We start from the raw sequence: 13,720 nt of genomic DNA on the forward strand, positions 1-13,720 counted from the left end.
GCTATGTACAAAGAAGGGAGCATTTTGTAGATAAAGGAAAAGTGGGTTTTTTTTTCTTAAAAAAAAAAGATGTTAGAGCTGTCACAGCTTTTCAAAATTAACAGCTATATTAATAGAAGCATTAAGGTCTCCTGGCCAGTTTGTTCTTTATAACTGTTGGCATTGTACTTGAGACTCTGATTCAGTAATTTCTTTATAACAGTCCCACAGTCTTTTAAACTTAACTGCAATATGTCATGCTGAGGGAGTGAAATGCTAGGAATATCCTCAGGTCTAACCCAAAACACCCACAAACAGAACCTGCCATTAGGCCTGATAGAATTTGACAGGAGTTAAAATTAAGTAAGTGAGAAAAGATGGGCCTGCCTGTGAACGTGTCTGTGAGATACACACTTGCTTTGTACTAGGAGCAGAGAGCTTCTGGGCTCCTTCACACTGTTGGGTCCCGGTGTGGGAAATCCTGGAGAGAAACACATTTAGCAGTTTAATCTTGGGGAGATAGACTTTCTGCCGTGGTGGCCGTGAAGTGGTCAGTTTCCAATAGAAATCTGATTTCTTTTAGGAGAGTCATCGAGCCCCACGTGCCTCCCTTTTTCTTCATTAATTGATATCACTATTCCAAGCTAAGAAAAACAAGTATTTAGCTTCTCTACCTCCTCCTGTTCATTTTAGTCTTGGTTATTCACCTGTTTTCTTCTGCAGGAGACAAATTTGGTTGGTAGGCCAAAGAACTCAAAACAATACCCTACTTCAAGGGTCAGGAATCAGCTTGAAGCAAATGGATCTTCATTTACTAGGGAGGTGGTAACAGTCTCCTTTGCTCTTGGTGAAATGTCACCTGAGAGCCTCCCCATGGACTGCTGAGTAGAGAGACAGTTCTCTTGGGACTCTTCTGCTTCCCAGCCCAACTTCTGAAGTGAGCCCTGGGAGGTGGCAAAACATTTCCTTCCTCTAAAATTAGCAGGACGGTTAGCCATCACAGGGCACCACTTGCTCTGTCAGACCAAGCCCCTTTCTTTTGCTGTGGACTCTCTTGTATTCATTCATTCATTCATTCATTCATTCATTCATTCTCTCTCTTTCTTCCCCCTCCCCCCCCCCCCCACACACACAATTAGATGCTTAACATTCTGGATAATCTGACTTTTGTTTCATAGCTGTTGAAAAGAAGATTAAACACAATGAATGTGAAGACCTTTGTCATTTTATGATACCACACAGACAGCGGAGGTTTCTTTGTTTTTGATTCCAGGGATTCACCTCCCGCCTCTCCCCACAACCTATCTCAACTCAAGTTAATGTTATTGATAGAGATTAAAGATACCAGCCAGTTCTCTGGGTCCCAGCTTCCAGGCCTGGGCTTTTGTATTTTGTCTGCATACTGTTTACTTTGAAGTTTCTCACAAGCTCTCACTAATTCTCTCCCACGCTCTGGAAGAGACAATTTCGCTCTCTCCTCTCTCTTTAAAATCCCAATACCAGTGAATTTCAGACACACTTGTTCGGTTGTGAAACTGCTTCTGGTTTGGTGGGAAATACAAAGCGACCGGAAGTATCTGCACAAGTGTGCCTGCCCTTCCTGTCTGCAGCCGTATTTCCACAGTGGCAGAGGCCACAGTGCTGTCCCTGGACCATGGGCCCTGCTCCAGTGTCTGCTCCCTGCACCTGCAGCCTTTATCTGTCTACTAGCTGACCCCACCCCACCCCCCACTGGCCAGCAGAGCTGGTGGTGTTTCTTCTAGCTTCAAATACATGAAAAAACCAGACAAAACAAACGGAAACTTTCCTGACTCAGTTTCCTACTGCTACCGCTCATTTCTTCCAAGAAACCTCTACTCACCTCCGCCTGTGCGATCGGCTTCATTCATTCCCTGCTCATGCGTGCTTTCTAATGTTTTAGTCTGACGTCAGACTTTCAGAAAACTTGCAATTAGTTCCTTCTAGAGTTAATACTTCATGTAGTCATAGCGCAGCGATTACTCTTGAATTCGGTTACACTCTTGCCTGCCAACAGGGCTGGAATGGTCTCCACATCAGTGAACCAATAGTTCACACGTGACACCCCATCTTACTTGACCTGCCAATTGTGTATCGTATGACTGAAGATTCTCTCCCTGGGACTGCTTGACTTTCCAGGTTGCCCCACTCGTCCTCCTGTTTTCTTCCCCATCCATGCCTGTTCTCAGGGCTATTTATAAATCCCTCGACCTTTAGAAAGGGGAACTCCAGAGGGGAGTCCATGGAAACCTCATCTCTTTCCCTACTCTTCTCGCTTCCTTGGTCTCTCTTTAGCTCTCAGTGTTTCCAACACGATCTATACCTGATCACTTGCACACTTTTGAACCGCGGCTGGCATTTCCCCCAAATGGTTGGCTCAAAAGTCAAGTTATGCATTATTAACATTTATTTGAATATTTAAAGTCGATATTAAGCATGAAACTTCCAAATTATTTCTCCCACTGTATATCTTATGTATAACAAAAAGAGCTTCCGGTTTCTAATCAAGAAGAACTGGGGAAAGAGGTTCCTCGTTTTCTCAGGTCTCACACTGAATATCTCAGAAAATTCTGGTAACAATTTCATTAAAACATATTTGGGGCCAATCATTTTCAGTACCTTTTCTGTTAGGACTCTGGCCCCAAGCTACTGTAGTTGCTTCCTTAGAATACAGAAAGTTCTGGTTTTCCTTGCTTCCGCTTCTATGCCTGGTCTATTTTCCATGTGCAGTGCTCTTGCTAAAGCATAAAGAGATTAAGTTACTGCTCTGTTTACAGTGAATGGCTTTGGTCTGCCCAGAATAACACCAGAAGCTCTGTGAAGAGCACACAGGACTCTAGTGGTCTCTTTTCTCAACAGATTATCAATTTGTTGCTAATTGTATCAATTATCTCTTGCTACTCTTCCCATTCTCGGCTGATGTTCTTGGAATGTTGCAGCCTGCTTTCGCCTCAGGGTCTTTCTCCAGTGCCGAGCTCTCTCCTGTAGAGACTCCTTCCTCAACTGTCCTCAGGATTGCTTCTCTGGAGTCCTTTAGTTCTTCACTCAGCAAAGCCTATTTTGATCATACTTAAAATTGCCCTCCCTTTCCCCCCAATACATCCTAACTTAACACCATTTAATTAACTGCTTACTTAATTAGCTTTTTGTTTTGCTTTTAAGACAGGCTAATGTCAGGTAGCTCAGGCTTACCTCAAACTTATGTAGACAAGACAGGCCTTGAACTCCTGGGCCCTTTGGCTCTCACTCTGTCTCCCAAGGTAATATTAGAATTATAACTGAGTGCCTCTCTGCCTGGCTTTATACTTATCCTTTAAACTTATTTATAACCGTCGCATACCGTTTATCTTGTTTTTAAATTATTTGTCTCTTCTAGAATGCAAGTTCCATAATTTCAGCAATTCCATATTTTGTTCCCTCTTACATGTTACAACCCCAGTGCCTTCACTATTGCTGAAAACATAGCAAATACTAAGAAGATTATTTTGGGGATAAATTTATCCCATATGTCTCTGATACAAGACAGTGAAGTGCTATGGAAGCAAAACAAAACTTTTAGAAATTAAGTCACTTGTGCAAGGTAAATGAGAAGTCTGGAGAGAGAGAGACATACACACAGAGACACACACAGACACACACACCCACACACACAGACATACACAGAGTGAGAGAGAGAGACACACACACAGAGACACACAGACACACACAGACACAGACACACACCCATACAGACACACACAGACACACACACAGAGTGAGACACACACATACAGAGTGAGACACACACACAGACACACACAGAGTGAGTGAGGGAGAGAGAGAGAGAGAGAGAGAGAGAGAGAGAGAGAGAGAGAGAGAGAATTTTTCTGATCCCCTAATGCTTGCACATTTCACTGAGTGAGCGTGACACATAATTGAGGGGAGTCCACCGTCTGAAGATCTCACTGAAGTTAGTCAGGAAAGGCTTATAAGGTCTGACTCAGGGCAGAGGATGTAGCAAAGTTTTTGGTGATCAGCAGATTAAATTCTTTGGACCTAAATTGTTTCTCAAAAGAAAACAGGACCTGCAAGTCAGCTTCCACTGCAGGGTGACAAGAAGGAACATTAGCCTGCCACAATAGCTGCTATAAAGTATTTCAGTCTTCCAGTCTCCATAGTAATCCAAGGGCAGCTTTGCTGCTTGAATTGAAAGTCAATGGGAATCAAAGAATTGTCCATGCTGAATTATGAAGTAACGATTCTAAAAGTGAGCATTTTGGGTGAGAAGCAAAACTGAGCGGCAGGTTGCATAAATGTGTGTTTTCCTCACCCCCTTGTTAGATGATGTTGTATTTGATGCAGGCCAGCACATGTATCGAGAGCCTAAGAACAGGCGTGTGGCACAACCATCCATCAATGGGCTCTGCAGTCCAACCGTTCAGAATGGATTCTGTGGATAGTGCAGGGGCTATCCACACAGCGGCTGCACACATCCATTAGTTGAGCACGGGAAACACACATGAATACGAACTGGAAGACATGAAGAGCAGTGTGCTTATTCTTAGACCTAGTGTGGGTGATGAGAGAAACCAGCTAGGCATGGGAAAAACGATTCTAGTATTTTTTAAAAATAAACTTTTAATTTACGACACTTTTTGGTCTATAGATGGCCAAAGATACTTAGATCCTTTGATAGTTCAACAATCTCCCTCTATAGCATCTTATATTATCATTTCATAGTTGTCATGGTTAATGAAACAACATTCGTATATTATTATTATTACTAATTAAGGTCTCTGCTTTATTAGTGTTTACTTTGTTTATTTAATGTCACTTTTCTCTTTCTATCTAGAATGCCACTTTGCATATAGTTATCATGTCTCTTTGGCTTCCTTTCACCCAGTGTGACAGCTTCTCAGAATTTTCTTGCTTTTGTGACCTTGACATAAGGGAATATTTATCAGATCTCTTTACCATTGCTATAACTGCTTCCTCATTCTTTCCAACCTATGTGCATTGGAAGGAAGGAAGCATGTGTAGTTCCGTTATAAGGAAAGGGAGTTATATTCATCTTTGAGAGGAAAAAAGAGTCCCAGATACATTATTTGGGACTCTTCACAGGACCTTTGTCTTTTATCTTCTATTTATCTGTCTGTCTGTCTATCATCTATCTATCTATCTATCTATCTATCTATCTATCTATCTATCATCTATCTATCTATAATCTATCTATCATCTAATCAATCTATCATCTATAATCTATATCTATCAATCATCTATTTGTGTTTCATCTATCTATCAATTCAACACCTTCGATCATCAATCAATCATCTCTACCTATATATTGATCAATTTATTTATCATCAATCTACCATATTTATCTCTATTTATCTTCATAATTTTCTATAATGTACTATGTATCTATGTATCTATCATCTATCTACCTACCTACCTGCCATTTTCTATTTGTCTATGTTTCATCCATTTATTATCTATCTATCTCTTCACTATACATTCACAGAAAACTATTGCATACACCTTTGGGATATGACTCAACAATATTTTATTTTATATTTTTTACCCAAAGTATTCTATCTGTGGCCATTTTCTGATTTGTGCCTATGTGTTTTTAACAATTTTCAAACATATTATACATGCATACACATACACACACACATACACACATATATATACATATATGTAAACAAACTATTTTATGTGGTATTTAGCATAGAGCTGTGTATCTATATTTAGTGGCTGGTTGTAGCACTACCAGGAGCCTCTTCCTGCTTATATGTAAACATTTGTTCTAATATCAAGCATTTGAAATCTATGTCACCATTTACCTAGCTGTCTAATTCCACAGTAATTTTTGAATTATTTACCTATGTTCTTGTGTGAAACAGCTCTATCAGCTAGCAATATGTATTTAACATTTATCTATGGCTTTCTAGATTATTACTTTATTATTGATGAGTGGTGTTCTATTACTTGAACACATAAGTTTGTTACATACTTACCTATTGAAATACACCTTAGGGCTGGGAGTGTAACTTAGTGGTAGAGCCCTTTCTTAACAATATGAGGTCTTGCTTGAGAACCCAGCACTTCAAAACAAACAACTACCACCATCAAAAATATATGATATAAAACCAAATCACATACCTCAGCTGCTCTAATTTTAAGCCATTATGAGTAAGTGGAAGCACACATTTAAGTACAGGGTTTATGTAGACTTAAGTTTTCAGATCACTTAAGTAAATGGCAATGAATAGGTATAATATTTACATTATGTTTCGCTTTATAAAAATCTTGATTGGCTATGTTTCAGAGTGCTTAAATCATTTTGTACCCTCACCAGCAATACATGAGACTTTCTCTAATAACATACCCAAGCTTGCAATTGGCATTTCCAGTTTTCATTTTAGCCATTCCCAAAGTGGTATCTCACTATTTTAATTTTATGTTTTAGATAACAATGAACATAAATTATCTTTCCACATACTTACTTAGAAAGAACCTGTTTTCCCCCTCAAGACATGGTTTCTCTGTGTAGCCCTGGTTGTTCTGGAACTCAGTCTGTAGTCCAGGCTGACCCTGGACTCAGAGATCCATCCGCCGCTGCCGCCCAAGGGTTAAAGGTGTGGGTTAACACCCAGAGACTTAATTTTATTCTTGGCCTAGGGTCTTATGCATCACAACTGGCCTTGAACATCTTAGGTAGCTGAAAATGACCTTGAATTTCATCATTCAGCTTCTACCTCTCAAGTGCTGTGGTTCCAGTCCTATGCCAGCAGGCTCGTTACATTCAGTGCTAGGGATGGGATGGAAACCCTTGTGCTGGCTAGGTACTCTGCCAACTGAGTCAATCCTCAGCTGCCACAGGGCTTGGCTCGCAAGATGTCAATAGCCTTACCTGATGTGAATTGTTCTTGTGCTGCGAGTTCATCACTACTGAATCTGAGTTCGTAGAAACTGAAAGATGAGCTTTTTTTTTTTCTAAGATACTTTCCACCTTGTAATTCAAAATGGCTGAGAAGAGTTCTAATATTATTGTAAAAGGACAAGGAAGAGACAGCAATGCCCTAACTGACAATGACTCTTTTCTAAATCACTTTTTATAAGGAAGTTGATTTGTTACCCAGATAACATTAATTCTTTCTTCCTTCCTTTCTTTCTTTTTTTTCCTTTGGTTGAGGCCATCAGTTTTCAGTGAGTTCCCCTAATGACTTATACAACTCCACCCCACCTCAGCCTGTCCTCCTCACTCAGATTAAAGAGCACTGGACAATTTCAAGGGCCACCTCCTACACTCACAATGCTTCTGGCTTTAATATTCTGAGCTAGGCCCACAGCACTCTCTTGGAGATGTTCAGCATTCAATCCTGAAGGCTCCACTTCATCACCAGGTAATTAGTATTTTCATTAACTTGCTTATTGTCAAGGAAAATGAGCCTTGATCATCTAATTTTTCCTCAATGAGTTGAATATTGTAATATATCTATAATTAATGTGCTTTATGCCACAAACGTGTAATGGAGTGGAAATCTGAGACTGCTCCCAGCAGTCACTGTCAGTAAATGTTTGATGAATAAACAGAGGCTTTCTAATGGGAAATGGTGGTGACTTTTATAAGCAGACACAATAAAGACTTTATTAACATACTTAAGAAGCATTCTGGGAAATAGAATGGAATGCATTATTACCATCGGCTCCTTTTGTGGAAAGTAAACTTTACTGTCCCTGTAACAAATGTTCACTTGTTTGTTGCAAGTAGTAGCACTAGTATTTTATGGTGTATTCTAGAGTTTAATTGAATGAAGCTTAAATTAGATACACATTCCTTAAGGATTTGAGATTGTGGAGAGAAAAACAAACTACCAACAATTCTTTTAGTGACTTATTTGCATACCTGGTTTATATGGAAAAGAAGAGGTTACGATTTCAGAAAAATGTAAGAGTTCATGATTTCAGAAAAAAAATAAGAGTTCCAAGATGAATTTCAAAACATTAAGCTAGCTAATAAATAGAAGAAACAGTGATTATGTATTTAGTTTCTCATGGAGTTCAAATTTTAAGGAGTAGCACAAAAGGAAAAGGAAAAAAATGAGTGTATGTGTGCCTGCAGAGGTCAGAAACGGGCAACGGATTCCCCTGTAGCTAGAATTAGAGTTGATTGTGAGCTGCTTGACATTGGTGTTGGGAACTGAACTCCAGTCTGCCGGAAGAGCTGCAACCACTCCTAAGTGTTAAGTCCTAGCTCCCTCCCCACCAAACCCCCAAATTATTAGCAACTGAGATTTATTAAAAAATTAAAAAGTTGTATTTTATATATATGTCTGTTTTGCCTACATATATATTTGCATACTTGAGCATGCCTAGTAGCCTTAAAAGCCAGAAGAGGGTGTCAGATCCCCTGGAACAGGAGTTATTTATAAACAGTCGTGGGCCACAACATGGGTGCTGGGGGATCAGAGCTGGGCCCCCTGGGAGAGAAGCCAGTGTTCTTAATCAATGAGCCAACCTCCCATCCCCAGCTGAGATCTTCAGAGCACAGTAGCCAAGTCAGTTACGCAACACAGATTATATATATGGCATCTAATTGCTACTATACAACTTCCTGTACACCAGACCACACTGCAGCCAAAGCAGCAGCATTAGCAATTTCAAATGTATGATGTTATCTAAATTAATTTTATTTACCTATAGTGCATTTAAAAATAGCATAACGACATTTAAAAAATTGTGTTTCCATTCTCTATATGTGTATGTCTGTTCGTTTGCATGCTATTTCACAGGTTTGGAAGTTAGAGGGCTCCTTTGTATTGTTGACTCTTTTCTATAAATGACCCATATCAATTGTTACCATTATGTAAATATTTACTTTAACCAATATTCTTTATTTTCTTTTTTATTGGATATTTTATTTATTTACATTTCTTTTTTTAAATTTATTGATATATTTATTTACATTTCAAATGATTTCCCCTTTTCTGGACCCCCCACTTCCCGAAAGTCCCATCAGTCCCCTTCCCTCCCCCTGTTTTCCCACCCAACCCTTCCCACTTCCCTGTTCTGATTTTGCTCTATACTGCTTCACTGTGTCTTTCCAGAACCAGGGGCCACTCCTCCGCTCTTCTTGTACCTCATTTGATGTGTGGATTATGTTTTGGGTATTCCAGTTTTCTAGGTTAATATCCACTTATTAGTGAGTGCATACCATGATTCATCTTTTGAGTCTGGGTTACCTCACTTAGTATGATGTTCTCCAGCTCCATCCATTTGCCTAAGAATTTCATGAATTCATTGTTTCTAATGGCTGAATAGTACTCCATTGTGTAGATATACCACATTTTTTGCATCCACTCTTCTGTTGAGGGATTCCTGGGTTCTTTCCAACTTCTGGCAATTATAAATAGGGCTGCTATGAACATAGTGGAACATGTATCCTTATGACATGGTGGGGAATCCTCTAGGTATATGCCCAGGAGTGGTATAGCAGGATCTTCTGGAAGTGAGGTGCCCAGTTTTCTGAGGAACCGCCAGACTGATTTCCAGAGTGGTTGTACCAATTTGCAACCCCACCAGCAGTGGAGGAGTGTTCCTCTTTCTCCACATCCTTGCCAACACCTGCTGCCTCCTGAATTTTTATTCTTAGCCATTCTGACTGGTATAAGGTGAAATCTCAGGGTTGTTTTGATTTGCATTTTCCTAATGACTAATGAAATTGAGCATTTTTAAAGATGTTTCTCCGCCATCCGAAGTTCTTCAGGTGAGAATTCTTTGTTTAACTCTGTACCCCGTTTTTTAATAGGGTTGTTTGGTTTTCTGGAGTCTAACTTTTTGAGTTCTTTATATATATTGGATATTAGCCCTCTATCTGATGTAGGATTTTAACCAATATTCTTAAGTTGTTTTATTTATTTGAGGATTCCATACATTTATACAGTGTATTTTGATCATACCCATCTTCCTGCCCTCTCTAATGTCTTCCAAACTCCACCATATCCTCTCCTTGCTACACTGTAAATGTGTCTTTCATTCTCCTTCATATAATTGTCATCTCAGAGGCGTCCTGGCTCTGTCTGCTAACCTAGGCGAGTCCTGGGAACTTCTAGCCTTCACATGATCTAATCTAGGCCTAGACTATTTTCAGCCTCTGAGACTGCTAGACAAGTTCACCCCTTCCTAGTTCTTTCTGAACTCTATCTGGCTCAGAAAGCTTAGCTGTTCTTATTCAAACTCCTCTCCAAGCTGACTGATTCAATCTGGCTTCTCTCTTGACCTCTGACTGAATTGCTCTTCTTGATCTTAAGTAAAATCTTTTTCTGTTCTGCTCTTGTAAGACTTGGGCATATCCTATTCTGTCAAATCTCTCTCCGATTCATTTACTTTGTCTACCACTAAATTTGACAACAAACGTGTGTGCTTCCTTCTTCAAACTAAATTTAAGGTCATCGTTTGGGATTAAAGGTGTGTACTAAGGGAATGTCTGTATTCCAGTCAGAGGGATTAAAAAGGTATGTCCTAAAGGCTGAACCATACAACTAGACAGTTTTTCCCCATTAAATAACACAATCTTCAGGTAAGCAGTGTGATCAAATACAACACCTTATGTCATCTTTTATTTCTTTAAAACACACTGAGCCCCACTAGAGCTGCCCATAATTGCAATGGGTGAAGGGCTGTGCACTGGAGCACAGTCAACCTGCCAGAGGCCATGACACTGAATGGAACTGATGCTTCCACCCTCAACCCTCTTATACTGCCAACAGTTCTCAGCTGGGGATTTTTCATTATTCTTAGAACTCTGTACCCTTTATTCATCAAGAGCTCTTGAAGACACTACAATGCTCTATGTGGATATTATAGTGACCTAAGGCTCTCAAATGGACCTGGGCAACATAATGAGAATAGATGTCAATACTTGGTTGTGCTAGGTGCTAGGATTGTGATACCTGCTGGTGCCAATTTCTGTATCTCAGCACTTAAGGTCTAATATTTACTTCCTCAGGAGTAGGTGGCTCTCCCTCCCTCCCTCCCTCCCTCCCTCCCTCGCTCCCTCCCTCCCTCCCTCTGTCTCTCTCTGTCTCTCTCTGTCTCTCTCTGTCTCTCTGTCTCTCTCTCTCTCTCTCTCTCTCTCTCTCTCTCTCTCTCTCTGTGTGTGTGTGTGTGTGTGTGTGTGTGTGTGGTGAAGGATGTTGGGAGATACCCATGATGCTCTGAGTGATATCTGACCAGGGCTGTTTCAACTGTAGCTCTGCCTTAGTGGTTAACTATTCCAAGATACTGTTTTCTTGACTGAAACATGAAATAAATGGCAGCCTCTTGTACATACAAACATTCTGAGAAATCTTTTGGTGAAATAAAGTGAGATGGTATTAAGAACAATAATGCAGGGCTGGAGAGATAGCTCAATGGCTGTTCTTGTCAAGAATCTGAGTTCAATTCCTAGCTCACCGCCAGCTTAAGCTCACTAGCCTGGCCTCTGAGGTCACATACATGGTATGCAGACATACATGCAGGCAAAATACCAATATACATAGGCAAAAAATTTAAACCAATACAAATGAAAATTGATATTTATATACTTAATAATAATAATATTTCTGATTAATTTAGAGGAAAGATAAATGTTAAAAATTGACTTTCATAGATCAAACACTATCAAACACTATCCCAGTTAATGTAGAGTTTTTAATTGTCTATATGTCCTCTGAAATGCTGTCTGTACATTGATAGAAGAACTGGAATGTCACCTCAACACTGTAATCTCTTCCTAATAAATGATATTATGTTACTCTTCCCTGACTTCTGTTTTTTTTTATCATGCAGCTAAGAACTGTAATTATTTTAACAACTTCATTTAAAATAAGCATTTTAATAATTAAAACTTATGGATATTGTCCAAGAGAAAAAAGAATTGTATATATGTGGAATTAAAATAAAATCTTGGACATAGCTATAGCTGGAAAATTGAGCTACTGGACATTCATACCTAGAATTTCAAGAAGCCAGAGAAGATTTTTTTCCTTATAAATGAGAGAGAAATATTTTATCTATTTGCTTGCTGCCTAGAAATGCAACTTTTGCCTTCCAAAGTGAAAATTAGATGAGAAAATGCATCACTTTAAAACCATTAACTCAATTATAAAATCTTTAAATAGCATACCACCTTTTTGTTTGTTTCTGTGTAAATATCTTACCAGATATACAGAAAACATCTTACATTCACACAGTTATGTGCAAAGGAGTCACCCATTGTCCTCCCTCTCCTTCAGTTCCACACAATGCAGTTCTTGTGTTAATAAAACATTGGAACCACATAGGCGAATGCTGTAAATCATATGCAGCAATGACTGTGGGCATATTTAGAGCAGTTCATGCTGTCTATACAAATGGTGAAGTCACAGTGAACCTTAAATGACAAAAGAACACATGTATTGTTCTTTTCCAATGTGTTACCAAGTGAGTGTTTGCCCTAGATTTTTATTGATTGCATCTTTGTGTTTTAACTTTCAAAACTTAAACCAGCTCCGTAACACCGAAAGAGAGGAGCACCAAAGAAGACCACAATTAAAGAACAAAACTCATAAGGTCTTTTTTTTTTTTTTTTAAATCTGGAATTAAAGTTCAGGAATCATGAGTTTATTTTCCTGGATGAAGAAGGAGAACAAATCTGCAGAGGGGCCGTGTGAAGACGTCTGCATCCTAAGGCGTCCTGACACTTCCTTAATGGACTGTAGAGCACATAAAAATAATTAATCATGTGGAGGAGGCATTGCCAAGGTTAAGACTGAGGTCTCTGGTTTTTAATGGAAATGTTCTGAGTCGGAGCTAAGAGAACATCTTCCCTCGTTCGAGCATTAGGGCATCTGTCATACTTAGCTCAGAATAGTTCAGGAGTTCAGTAAAATATCAGATAGAGTTCAGCACTTTTATTTCTCAGGGTATTAAAACTATATATAATAAGGAAAAAAAGGGGTTATGATGAACTATTCGATATCATGGGTGGAACATCAAGGAGGTTAAAATTAGAGTTTCTGAAACAGCAGGAAAAATATTCTCCTACTGTAGCTACTCCTCTTGTTTGTTCGATTTTTTTTTTTAAGTGGTTTTATTTGTGCTTCTGAAGGAGACTATAGGCGAATACCTAAGGGAAGATACAGGCTCAGTCCAAAGGAGGGAGACCTGAACACACACCACTGCTTAATTTAACAGACCAGGTTAATGCACACATTTATTTCCGCTCCTGGAGAGAGTGTCAACAGGTAGAAGCAGGGTCTCTGAGGGAGAAGCTCACACTTAATTGGATGATTCGTCTCTCTGTGACTATTTATGGAAAAACACATCCTCTTAATCTCCGAGCGCTCGTGGGGAATATGCTTCTCAAGTGACCAGAAGCTAGAACAGTGGAATGGATCCCTGGAAAAGCATGTTATCGGGAGACAAAAGGCATACTTGATAAGTCTGGCTTTCCTTGGTCCACTAAAGCCGATGAGCACTCTGTCACCATCCAGTAACAAGTCAAATTCTCTCAGTCTATTGATGTTTTGATTCCTGCAAGAAGCTAATACAGGCATACTCGGAGACGTGTGTTCGATAAACAGGACGCTGTGCAGATGAAACCGAAGGTAGGATGGAAACGCTAGTCAATGAAGGGCTGAGGGCATTTAAGGTCCTCAGCTATAAATTTGGAAGAGGAGTGTGAACAAATCCTTACCATGGAGGTTATACTAGATGA

This window comes from Apodemus sylvaticus, chromosome 8 (assembly GCF_947179515.1).
Source record: "Apodemus sylvaticus chromosome 8, mApoSyl1.1, whole genome shotgun sequence".
NCBI classification, from domain to species: domain Eukaryota; kingdom Metazoa; phylum Chordata; class Mammalia; order Rodentia; family Muridae; genus Apodemus; species Apodemus sylvaticus.